Source organism: Oenanthe melanoleuca, chromosome 1A (assembly GCF_029582105.1).
Source record: "Oenanthe melanoleuca isolate GR-GAL-2019-014 chromosome 1A, OMel1.0, whole genome shotgun sequence".
Taxonomy (NCBI): Eukaryota; Metazoa; Chordata; class Aves; order Passeriformes; family Muscicapidae; genus Oenanthe; species Oenanthe melanoleuca.
Window position 1 is genome coordinate 59,921,236 of NC_079334.1, and position 12,389 is coordinate 59,933,624.

Genomic DNA, 12,389 nt, shown 5'->3' on the forward strand with positions numbered 1-12,389 from the left:
GTATCTTTTATGAGAAAACTTATATGGCTTTTTTTTTTTTTTTTTTTTTTTTTTTTTTTTTTTTTTAATTAAAATGGAATATAATTACTTAACATATCTGGGAGGAAATGTACTGTATTTTGAAGAAAACAACTTGATAACAATGGATCTCTCCTTCCTCTAACTACTGTGAGAATGTAATTTTAATTCAACACAATAAACAAAACATATGCACCTATACAAACACACTCATATGCATTAAAAACAGAAAAAAAAAGAAATAAAAAATTTCTCCCTAGAGCCTAAGCTGCATCATTATTTTAAAATGTTTATTATGTGATTGACACTGTAGACTTCTGGGAATGTAAATTTCAGCCAGGAAAAGATGCTGAAGGATTGAAGGAACTTGAAGGTGTTTATTATATGAAATCAAATATTGAGTAAAAGGACAGACAAATTTCAGTTTGAAATTTCTGAGTTTAATATTTCTGAGTTTGAAACTCTGTGCAATGGACAGAATTTGTTTCAAAATTCTCTCAAGACCATTATAAAAATCATCACCAATATAAGGAGATGCATTTTACTTCTTCTCTAGACAACATATATTGTCATATGAGCTCCAAAAATCTTCTTTCTGCACATACTTTTCTTCTTGTCCTTTTGTTTCTTTGCACTAATTCTCTTGTCTCTCATCTAGACAGAGCATAACCAAAATTCTTCTCTTTACTATTTACTACCTTAGTTGAGCTAAATTACCTAAGTTCCTCTTAGATTCAGAAGTAGCCTTTGCAAAATGTAGTAGGAGCAAAAGGTTATGAAACTTTTGTGCCATAAATTGGGATGGGATGGGATGAAAATAGAATAGAATAGAATAGAATAGAATAGAATAGAATAGAATAGAATAGAATAGAATAGAATAGAATAGAATAGAATAGAATAGAATAGAATAATAGGAATATTAATTTTCCTAATATATAAAATAAAACCCTGTATCTGTATTAATCAAATTGAGGACTGAAACCTTTCCATGAGAAATAGAAATCCTTTTTAGAAAAATCTGGAAAGTGGTTTCTGAGGGGGCAAGGGAGTCACAAGAGTAGATAAGAGTGTAAAATATTCTATCATGAATTGTATCTAGGTTGTGTTCCTCAAAGATCTGCACTTGACATTGGAGAGAGGGGTCTATTATATATTGAAATAAAGCAGATTTTATATCAGTTGTTACAAAAAAGTCAAGAAGGAAAAGAAAAAGTCATCATAAGACATTCTGCCCATTAAAAAGGGGTGGCCCTAGTGGTTTTTTTTTTTTTTTTTAATGTTAGTGGCATGGCCAGTGAACACTACCCAGTAGACTTCTACAGCTCATCCCAAAATATGTTCTTGGGAAGTTCACATTCTTTTGGAATACTTTAACACAGGTATAGTTCATTAAATTTCTCATACTTATTAAATCCTCACAATACTATAATGATATTATTTACAAATTGTATCTAAAAGGAAAACCCCCACAAAATATATAAAGTTACTGGGTTTTATCCTAGTACATTTAGAATGGCTTAAGTCAAGCTTTTTCCCCAGTTCTGGTTGTGAACCAGAAGCAGGCACTTTATTTTTACTTGATCAGAGAGAAGATGAAAAATAACAACCTTGATCTACATTAGAATTTCTAAAGTTACATTGATAATATTTGATAAATCATATTATACAAGTCATTCCACTTGATTGCATGAGTAGAAATTTGGGTTCTAATGCAGACATTATGGGGTTTTTTCAATTTCATTTTCTATAACTATTATATAATATCTTCTGTTGCTTGATTTTATTGCTTTTTTTTGAAAATTTTGACCTCTGCATCTCAAAAAAAGAGACGAAGGAGCATTAAAACTGTTGCAGGGAACTGACTGGAAATTAATCAGAAAACACTAAACCCCAAGAAATTCAGTACAGAAGGAGAATTAGAATGATGCCATTACATGATGATCTTTACCCAATCAATACATTAGACATCTTCTCCTCTACTTAATATAAAGGATCATGGTACAAATAAATCTGAAATTACTGTAGATAGACGTGAGTCACAATTGTGGTAATTTCTATTAACTAAGAATCTGTCTGACATGACCATTTTTCAAGGCATGAAATGAGTTATATTTATTAATACAATAGCAAAGAGGAAATTCAAACAGACAGAAGTTTCTTCCCTTTTGCTCCCTTTACTCCCACACCTGAGCTGTTTTACTCCATGGCAGAGCAGTGCTCCTTTCCAGACACGTGGCATGTTCCAGTCCCTGCTGGAGCCGGGGGATTCCATGGGAATCAGGTCACGTTTGTAAAATGGGTTCTGAGCATTGCAAAGAGCGTGGATCAGCTCTTTATGAACAGTTTCATTGCAGTCTGAGGTAACACTTCTCCCACTGCCTTCTCTTAGCCCCATGGCAAGCTGACCCTCTGTCTATAAAGGAGAAAGCTTTGAAATGCGTGAGCCACTCAGCTTTAACTCAGCTTGGGAGCATTCTGCACATCAGTGTGAAATGCTCTTGGAAAGCCTACCATGACAGTTTTATGAATGGAGTCCATTGTAAATTTCAGCTTTGAAATTGAATTTATGGACTATGCTTAATGCACAAAAAGGGAGTCAGCTGGGGTGGGTATCTTGGAAAATCTCTGTGGTTAATGAATAGTGAGCTCCAACTTTTGCTTTGCACTTCATGTTCTCTTTCATAGTGCTGATGAAACAAAATAAGAAGAAAGAATTGAAAGAAAGAAGAAAAGAAAACAAAAAACATTAAAAACTAAAAAAAAATAAAAAGTTCCTGCGTCAAAATATGCACAATAAATTAAAGCAACAAAACCAAAAGGCAGTAAAATAAACTTCCTTATTTATCAATTTTCCAGGACGATTAAAGAGCTAGAACTTTATCTTGAACTATTCATGATATGATCATGCAACAGGTATTAATGTTTGTCAAGTGAAAAAGAACCTAGCAATGAAGGTTTTCTGTGTTCTCAATTCAGATGATTTGAAGACTGACATCTTTTATGGATGGGTTTCCTTTAAACTTTAAGGATTATTTTATTTCTAGAAACAACTGATTAATTGTTTTTAATGGCATCTTGAAGCTTTTTTCTACCTTAACTAACTACTACTCCTCTGCCTACTTTAATTGTCTGATCCAAGAGCTTTCATCATTTAACTACACATTTTTCAACTGAGTTTCTACACTCTGTCAATTCTTCTTTCCTTCATCCCTGAACCCTTCCATACTTTTGAATTTTCTTTCCATTTCTTTCCAACTGACAAAATGATCCCCTTCCTCTACTCAGACACTGTCACCTCAAACCATCAAGCCACTGTGTAATTGGTTAACCCCAGTACATCATTTCTTTGTGGGCATTTTGCCTGTTTTCGCTGCCATCTGACTTGTGTTTTAGATTTTCCACTTACTAGCAGAGACCAGCTAAGAAAGTTGGTTTGGCAGAGCCAAAAGAATTAGTTTTGATTAGTAGCTCTACATTACAGATTTTCTTTTATACAGTCTTTGATCTAAGCCTTTGATATGATTTATCTTGTGTTTATAGTAAAATGGGGGTTCAGCTAGACTGTCCACTGGATTCCTACAAGAGCTGACTAAAGTATCTCTTAGTCATGCAGCTTAGTTTTCTCTTATTCTCTTTTTTCACAAAGTGCTTCACTTTGCTCTTTTTCACACTAACTAACACATCCATTCTGAGACCTAGAACAGGCCAGGTTCTGCCAAATGACCAAAGGAGCACTGAGCCATCCTCCCATGGACATATCTGGAATATGATGAAGGGAAAAAGAATTTTAGTCCAATTTGCTCTGAATCTTCTCTACTGTTAAACTAACGCCAGAAAATATTGTTATGTTTCAGACTATTTTAGCATGGAAGAGACTTTGCTATTGAAGTAATTTTTTCTATATTTTCTCAATTTAAATATTTTTACAATACACAGGGCTTCAATAACATCCCTTACATGATTTCCTCAAGCCAATATTGCCTGCATCTTAGATTTTCCTTCATCTACACATTACCTTGATAACTTGATATAGACCCAGATTGCCTTTCTAAAGAGGTTTTCTCCATTTTTTCCAGCTTTTATAGTGAATTGCTCTTATCTCAAACTCTAATACATTCTTGGAAGCAGCATTGTGAAGAAAGTATGGAAAAGTATTTATTAAAAGTGCAAATTATTTCACATGTAAAAGAAAATTGTTGGTAGGAAACTAATTTTATCAACTGCATAAAAAAACCCACACTCATCTTTTACTGTGGTTTTCAGCACATAATATATTGAAAAGAAAAATAAAACCATTTAATAAAAGAAACAAAGATAATTTCTTTCTATGACATGTAAGGGGATGCCTTATTTATTCCCTACTGGTTCTTGGAAGGAATTCATAACACTGAAGGCTGATACAGCTTAAAAGCCTGAATATTGTATCTACTTAAATAATTTATTTTTTTCATCAACAATAAAGGGATGGAAGCTGGCCAAGAATGATCAGCACCAGTCCCAAAATGAATATGCATCTCAGTGTCTGCTGGTACGAGATTCTGGAATGGTTTCAGGATCTGGCTGTATGGTAACCAAACGTGCCATTTAGCAAATTATATAATTAATTTAATTCAGCAAAAGAACCAAAGAAACTAATGAAGTCAAATGAATGGTGAATTTGAACCCTTTCATCAAAACACAAACATGATTTTATTGAAACATTTGCATTAGGCAAGAGTTTTTGTGAGTGTATTAAGTGTAGGATTTCTTTCACAATTAACTCTCCAGCACACTAGAAAAAGCCTAAGAAATTCAGAAAAAAATTTCAGAATGTATGAGGAACATAGCTGTGACCACTGATTTATTTTCCTAAATATATATTAGTTGGGTTTGGGGTTTTTTGGGTTTTATTTTTTTTTATCTTTTTGGTTTTTTGAGTTGTTTTTTCGGTAATCCAAAATGTCTGAAATAGTAAACTCCTTGCATAAATCTTAAGATTACCAATCTCTCAACAGGCCAATGTCACTTGTTGAAAATGAGAGTGAATCATGGTGAGTAGCACCCTGACCCTCAGTCAAGTATTGATTCACACAAAGCATGCTATCTTAAAATCCAATAAGAAGTATTATTGGCAATTGAGCTGGTAGATGTACTTTTCAATTGCAGAGACCCAGGTCTGAAGTTCAGTCTAAAGACAAACTTCATGAGTTATAGCTGCTCCTCGTTTCCCATATATTTCCTGTCCTAGAAAAAGTTATTCAAACAAATTGCATATTAGTCAACTCCTGTGTGAAGCTTTAACTGAGAAATTAATGCTCAGATTTATCTTTTGTTTGAGATAAATTAATGTCTCTCTTTAAAGCCATGACAGTGCAGGTAAGCATTACCTTCAAATGATTGAGGGCATAACAAATAACGTGATGGATTTCTTTCAGTTTTAGGGATTGTCATCAAAGGTTGAAAGAGACTGTGAACAAAAGTTTTAAATGTGAAGTTAAGGTAAGCTTCTCACCGGATAGCACGTGGTCAGTTAATTTATTGGAATTTTTGGATTTATCTGGCAACAGGATAAGCTAGGATACACTTGAAAGAAATAAAAATAATCTTACTTCAGTAATTCATTTAGTCTGTAAGCTCATGATGTTTGTAGCCAGAACAAAGCTAGATATAAATGAAACTTAAAATTATCTAATTCAATCAAACACACATACAGCTTCTGGAGGGAACACTGTGATTTTCATGTCTCCTGAGCCAGTTGTATCTTAAACTTGAATTAGACTCAAAAGAAAAATGGTTCTTGATAAGATAACTTATGATTAATAAGGCATTTAAGTGTGTGAAAATATTCCTAAATTCCTGTGTACCACACTCCCATCAGATTGGCTTTGCCTTCTAAAAGTATTTGGTGCAACAAGGGAACAAGGTCCATTAAACTAGACCAGTCTTTCTTCTTGCTTTTCCAAAAGTTTGTTTGAAAAGGAAAGTATGTTTTCTCTAGCATTTATAAAATCACTAAAGTCAGGAAATCATTACCAAAAAATGTAAATTAATATATTATTAATTATGGCTTTATCTACTGAAATTATATTAGCTTTTATTCTCCTACTTTGTAGTAATGTAATGTTTTCAACCCTACTCTGATTCTGGCATCATTTGGCATTTCAATTGCTTCTTTTACTTTAACCATCAGGAATAAAATCAGATTTCAGAGTCACATACTGCCTTACTCTACTGGAAATGTTCATATATTTCTTGATTGTTGTAAGTGATGAGACCGCACACAAAGTGAAAGCAGACTAAGGACAAAATTACAGAAAAAAATCCCACAGCTCTATCCCTCATGCTGAACATGTGGTTTGGGCTAAACAGAGCACAGTGTGACTGTCTCAAAAATAAGATGGCAAATTCTATACCTCTGATTACAAATAGACTCCTGGCAGCAATTTGGTTTCAAATAACTCCATTCAGATCCTCAGGCAAGTGTGTGTGCCTTGCATTTTTGAGCTGGGAATGTTAAATCTTTTCAGTAGATTTCCAACACTATATGGTTTCAGCCAGCATGGAAACACCCTCTGAGAATTTAACTTAAAGATGTGTTCATTAATCAGCTCAACCACTGGCATCTAAAGATCTGTCAACTCTGCAGAATTATGGCATCCCTTAAGTTTTCTATCCCTGCCACTGCAAAAAGTAATATTTAAACAAGCAGCAACAGTAATTTGCAATGTAAGAAAAGAGTTAACCAAAAGGCTGGTTAAAATCTCCTCTATTGTTCAATGTTGATTAAACAAGTCTTGAGAAAACACTCTCCTGTTTGGCTTTTATCGAGTTGGGTTTTTTCTCTTCCACATTTTTCACCTTTTTTTTTTTTTTTTTTTTTTTACATTTGTAAGAAGTGGGAACTTTAGACATTTGCAGTAATATTAGTAGACCTCAGTTCCCTTGATTTTCTATAACAAGAAGATTATTCATCTATGACATATATTGCCCACTACATTAAAACTTGCAAGGGTTTACTTGAATATTTCCTTGTCTCTGTAATAACCTTCAGAAAATAAATCATGTAACCACTCAATCCCCAAGGTGCCTTCAAGAAGACTTGTATCTAACTTAGCCTAAAAAAGAAAACCCTTATCTATTACCTTCAGTAGACTGGATAAAATGAAAACTCAACAAAATTGCAATTACAAATTTAAATCAAACACAGTTTTTTTTTTTGAAAGGTGAAAATCACATTTTGGAGTTGTTCATCTCACAGTAAATTTGTCTTATTTTCAATTGGTAAACACAGCTGGCTCTCTGGCAGGTCTCAACTGGCTTTGTGTATTTCATCTAGGATGGTTATTTAAAAAGAAAAAGGTTTTTTTTTCTGATAATATCATATTAGGTTTTTTGGGTTACAGAAGGAATGTGGGAAGGTTCCTATTTTGCCAGAAAAGGGGTAAATGTTCTGGAGAGGCCAGCAGGCACACATGAGCAGATAACTCAATATGAGATTTTTTTAAATGTTGAAGCCCTGAGTTTCAGGTCAGGAATACATATCAAAATAAACCAAGGATGTGCTTTCATCTTGCCACTTACCATGTCATGACACCTCATCTTTCCAGTGCCCAACAGCCTTTTGGACATTCTGTTTTCCTTTCCAAGTAATGGAGATAAACTGACCTTTATAGGTGTCCAAGAAATCTAAGAAACTTGCAGTGGTGATTCAAGATAATTTTTTATAATATATTTTTTTTTATATTGTGTACTTAAAAATAAAGTGTTCTTTTAAAGTCTGATTTGGACTTTTGTAGAAAAGTTTTCTGGTGTTTTCTTTTTTTGGTTTGGGTTTTTTTACTTCTATGGAAGCATGAAATTATTTATTATGCTATGAAATCTGATTATATTTTTACATATATATTGGGTCTGAACCCTTACTTACACTGCTTGACTTGGTTGAACACAGCAAGAGAAGCTCTGGATCTCTGTCCTTGTTAGCTTTGGTGATTCTGGGTTTCATTCCACTAACTTCTGTTCTGCTGTGTGCCCTTCTGACCTGTGACTTCAAACTGTCAGAAACAGGTCATTCATGTATACACTTGATTTCGTTAGATCTTGAATTTTGTTTCTGGCAGTTCTCTCACCTTGGATCAAAACCACTCACTTAGGAAAATGGACTGTTTAGAGAGATATTTTCACTACCTCAATGCCTTTCTGTATAAAACTGCATTTGTCTACAAAGTCTTCCTTTTAATTTGCTCCACATTATGCCTCTCTTTGGTATTTAAGGACTTGAAAGAGGAATAATAAAAAATATATCTTTAAGTTCCTATAAAAAGGAGAAAGAGAAATCAGTTCAGGTGATCCAAAGAGGATGAAGTTATTTTTGGATTTTTTTATTTATTGTGTAACTGTTGATAATATTTCCATGCTTGTTTCACTTGGAACCCCTACAACATCCGTCCAACCCAACATCTTACACTTTGGAAATCATTCTGAGAAAATGTGTTAAAACTCTCATTCTAAAGCCAAAACATGGATTTATACAAGTGTGTGAAACAACCCATTTGGGGAATCACACAATTTTGCTATAACCTTATATTTACATTGGGAAAAGAAACCTCTTTTCCCTTCCTACATCACAGTTATACTGACAAACACAGCTATTGATGGAAATAGTTCCTTGCTCTTTATCTGAGCAAACCTAGCCCATGACAGACAGATATAAAACTGGAATTAAACCTTCTGGGCTGGTTACTGACTGCCTTCACCAAGCTCTCAGCTTCTGACTGCTCTCACTCTTTTCCTAAATACCTCAGTTAAAGCAATTTCGCTTTGTTTTTTCTTTGGATCATTCCAGGGTTGGAGTCTTCATAAAAGGTCTCCACATTCAGGCCACAAATAGCTGATAGCAGAAGAAAGGAAAGCATGTAATATATGGGAAGCTTGGAGGAAGCTTTTCTCACAAGAAAGTCAAGGACAGCACGGTCCTCCATGCGTGAGCTCTGATTAGCAAAAGCTTGTTTCTAATTTCACCATAGTCTGATCCCTCTTTTTGCCTCTCTCTCTGCTGTGGAAGCAGAGTTGAAATGTAGAGAATCCATATTTCTCCTTTTCTAATTCTATTCTATTCTATTCTATTCTATTCTATTCTATTCTATTCTATTCTATTCTATTCTATTCTATTCTATTCTATTCTATTCTATTCTAATATTTTTAGTCACCAGTCATTTTCCTGGTCCAGTCTCTATCTAGAAGTGCTTTGGCTCCTCACCCAGCCATACAAGTTCTCATTCTGGCACAAGAGAGACAAAGGGGGGAATTTCCCTTTGGCTGACTTTGGTTAAGCCAGCTTAAGTTGTGAGGCTGGAGCCACGGGAGCCATACTGGTGTGATAGCACACTCAGGATAAAATCCTCCTGGTCTGGGCACCAGAACAGAGAGTTCTGACTTCTGAGATATTCATTCACTCCAGGACATCAAGTCTCCCTGAGCTCCTTCCTGGTATGGCCAATGGCCAAGGCATGGCAATGTGGTTGGCTTTGCCCTGCCCAGTTCTGTCTGGAGCCAGTCTGCCCTTCATCTGTTCTCATACATATGTGTTTAAATACAAAAAAAACCCAAAACAAACAAACAAACAAACAAAAAAAAAAACTAAAACAAAAAAACCCCAAAAAACCCAACAACAACAACAACAAAAACCAACCAACCAACCAAACAAAAAACCACCAAAAAAAGCCCTAAAAAAATGATGAAATACCAACTTGGTTTGGTATCCATAGTGTGGACAAAATTATGTTATTGATTTGAGTATTCCTTGATCACTTTGAGGAAATAACACCTGAAAAGCTATGTTTAGAATAAAAGTGTTGGAAGCTGCCTGTAAGGCTAGAGATACACGAGGGAAAATAGGGTGCTAAGAGAGAATGAGGTCTTACAGTTATTTTAGGTCTCTAAGCAATTAATTTGTCCAGGGAAAATCCAGAGGAAGAAAGGGAAATTTCCAAACCCACCACAGTAAACTATTTTAGAAAATCACTTTGTTGTCATGCTAGGTTGAAATAAAATTTATAAGATTTACAAAACTTTTGCCTCAATCCAGAAAACACAGATTGTTTAAACATAAATTATTTAAAGTTCTTTAATTAAGAAGAGTTCAAACATGCTTTATTGAGAGATAGCTTAGAAACAGTTTATGCTTGTATTTTAAAATGTCAGAGAAAATAACATCTGGAGGAGGTAATGTCTCGAGGAAATTTTGAATGCATTTCTAAGTCACTATATGAGCATAAAATTTTAGTTCGATATATTCTGTAATAGACTAACCAGGCTATATAGACACATGTATTCCTATAAATATCTACATATTTAACCACTTAAGCCATAAAACACATTTTAAAATATATACAAGTCTCTAAAAATTTTGACAGTTAACAACAAGCTGTATTATGTCAGCATAGAGCTTGAGGTCAATTGGAACTCTCCAGTACTTTTTAAGTGAAAAAAATCAGGTTCTTTCTGAGCTTCCAGCAGTTTTTAACAACCATCAGAAAGAAACCTGGCATACTATCTACAAGATTATAGAAACAATCTGGGGAAAGATAAGACCCCATTCTTGAAAGAATTCCTAATACTTCTTCCACTTTCAGTAGCACTTAATAATAGCTAATACCAGATCTTTCATTGCCAAAATATTTTAGCATCAGTACTGGCAATTATTTTGAAGGTCTTAAAAGGGGGTCCAGACATTTATCTGGAGCTTTGCAAGCCTAAATCAGATTACCTTGATTTCTGGATTAGTTTTCACCTGAAAACTCAACTGCATTTATAGTTCTCATAATTTCTGCCTTAGCTGCTTGATTTGAAATAAAATATAGTGTAAATGCACTTAATAAAGAAATCTCTAAGGACTGGCTTACAGGCTGGTGACCTGTAACAGTGCTCCATCCTCAGCCTTGTTCTCTTCAGTATCTTCATTAACAACTTGGGCTATGACTCAACTGAATGCTGAGGAAGTTTGTCAGTGTCACTAAAATGGGAGGAATTTTTACTGCCTTGGGGACAGAGAGGTCCTGCAGAGAGACCTCAACAAATTAGAGGGATGGGCAATCACCAACCATCACCAAGTTCAACCAGGAAAATGCTGGAATCTGCACTTGGCAGGGCAACCCTGGTTCTGTGAGACTGAGGAATGAGAAGCAGTGCTGGGGAAAGGGACCTGGGGGTCCTGGCTGAAAATGAGCCAGCAGAGCCCTGGCAGCCAGGAGGGAAAACCATTTCCAGGGGCATCAGGGCTAGGGAGGGGATTGTTCTGCTCTGCTTTGCACTGGGGCAGCCTCACTTGGAGTCCTGGGGGCATTTTTGGGCACCACAATATAAAAAAAGACACTGAGCTATTGGCAAGTGTGCCAAGGATGGCCACAAGGATGATGATGATGGGTCTGGAGGGGAATCCTTATGGGGAGCAGCTGAGGTCACTTGATTTGTTCAGTCTGGAGTAGACAGGACAGAGGAGAGACCTGATTGTGGTTTTCAACATCCTCATGAGGGGCAGAGGAGAAGCAGGTACTGATCTGTTCACTCCTGTGGCCAGAGACAGGACTTGAGGGAACGGTAGGGAGCTGAGTCAGGGGAGGTTCAGTTTGGATGTCAAGAAAAGGCTTTTACCCAGAAGGTGGTTGAGCACTGGAACAGGCTCCCCAGGCACAGCACCAAGCCTGGCAGAGTTCTAGAAGTGTTTGAACAATGCTCTCAGGCCCATGGTGTGATTCTTGGGCTGTCATGCTCAGGGCTCCATTCTGATGGATCCCTTCCAACTCAGCAGATTCTGTGGTTCTATGGCTTTATGATTCTGTGACTTGCACATCAGATTGGAGAAGATGTTTGACACCATTTTCACAATTAAAGCCACCTTAGACTGGATGTTACCCAGTATACAATACTGAGACTAACACAATATTTGGCATTTCTCATCTGCACTAGACCTAACTAGTGTTAAGAGTGGATTGAATCCCTGCAATCAAGAGATGATTTTTCCTCTCCAGTGTATGTGCTGCTACATAATTGGTGCATGGAATCACTCACTGCTCTGCAGAGTACTCTTTGGACTCTAATGTTTGTGCATTGCCAGGTTCCCTTCTCTGGAAAAAATGGTTTGTGATAACAACAGAGCTTTCACAGCATGGCACACAAACTAACTCAGGCAGCATGAGAAGTCTCAGAAGACTGGACATGGTAGTTTGAAGCTGCCTGTTAAATTTCTGGAACTAAACATTTAGCACAAAAAACACCTGAAGAACATCACAATGAAGGTAGAACAAATAATCTGTAAACTTCTGAGGCAAAAGCTAGCACAACTTACTTTTCTAACTGTTCTTATTCTAACATATTCCTTAGCTTCTAGCTCTGTG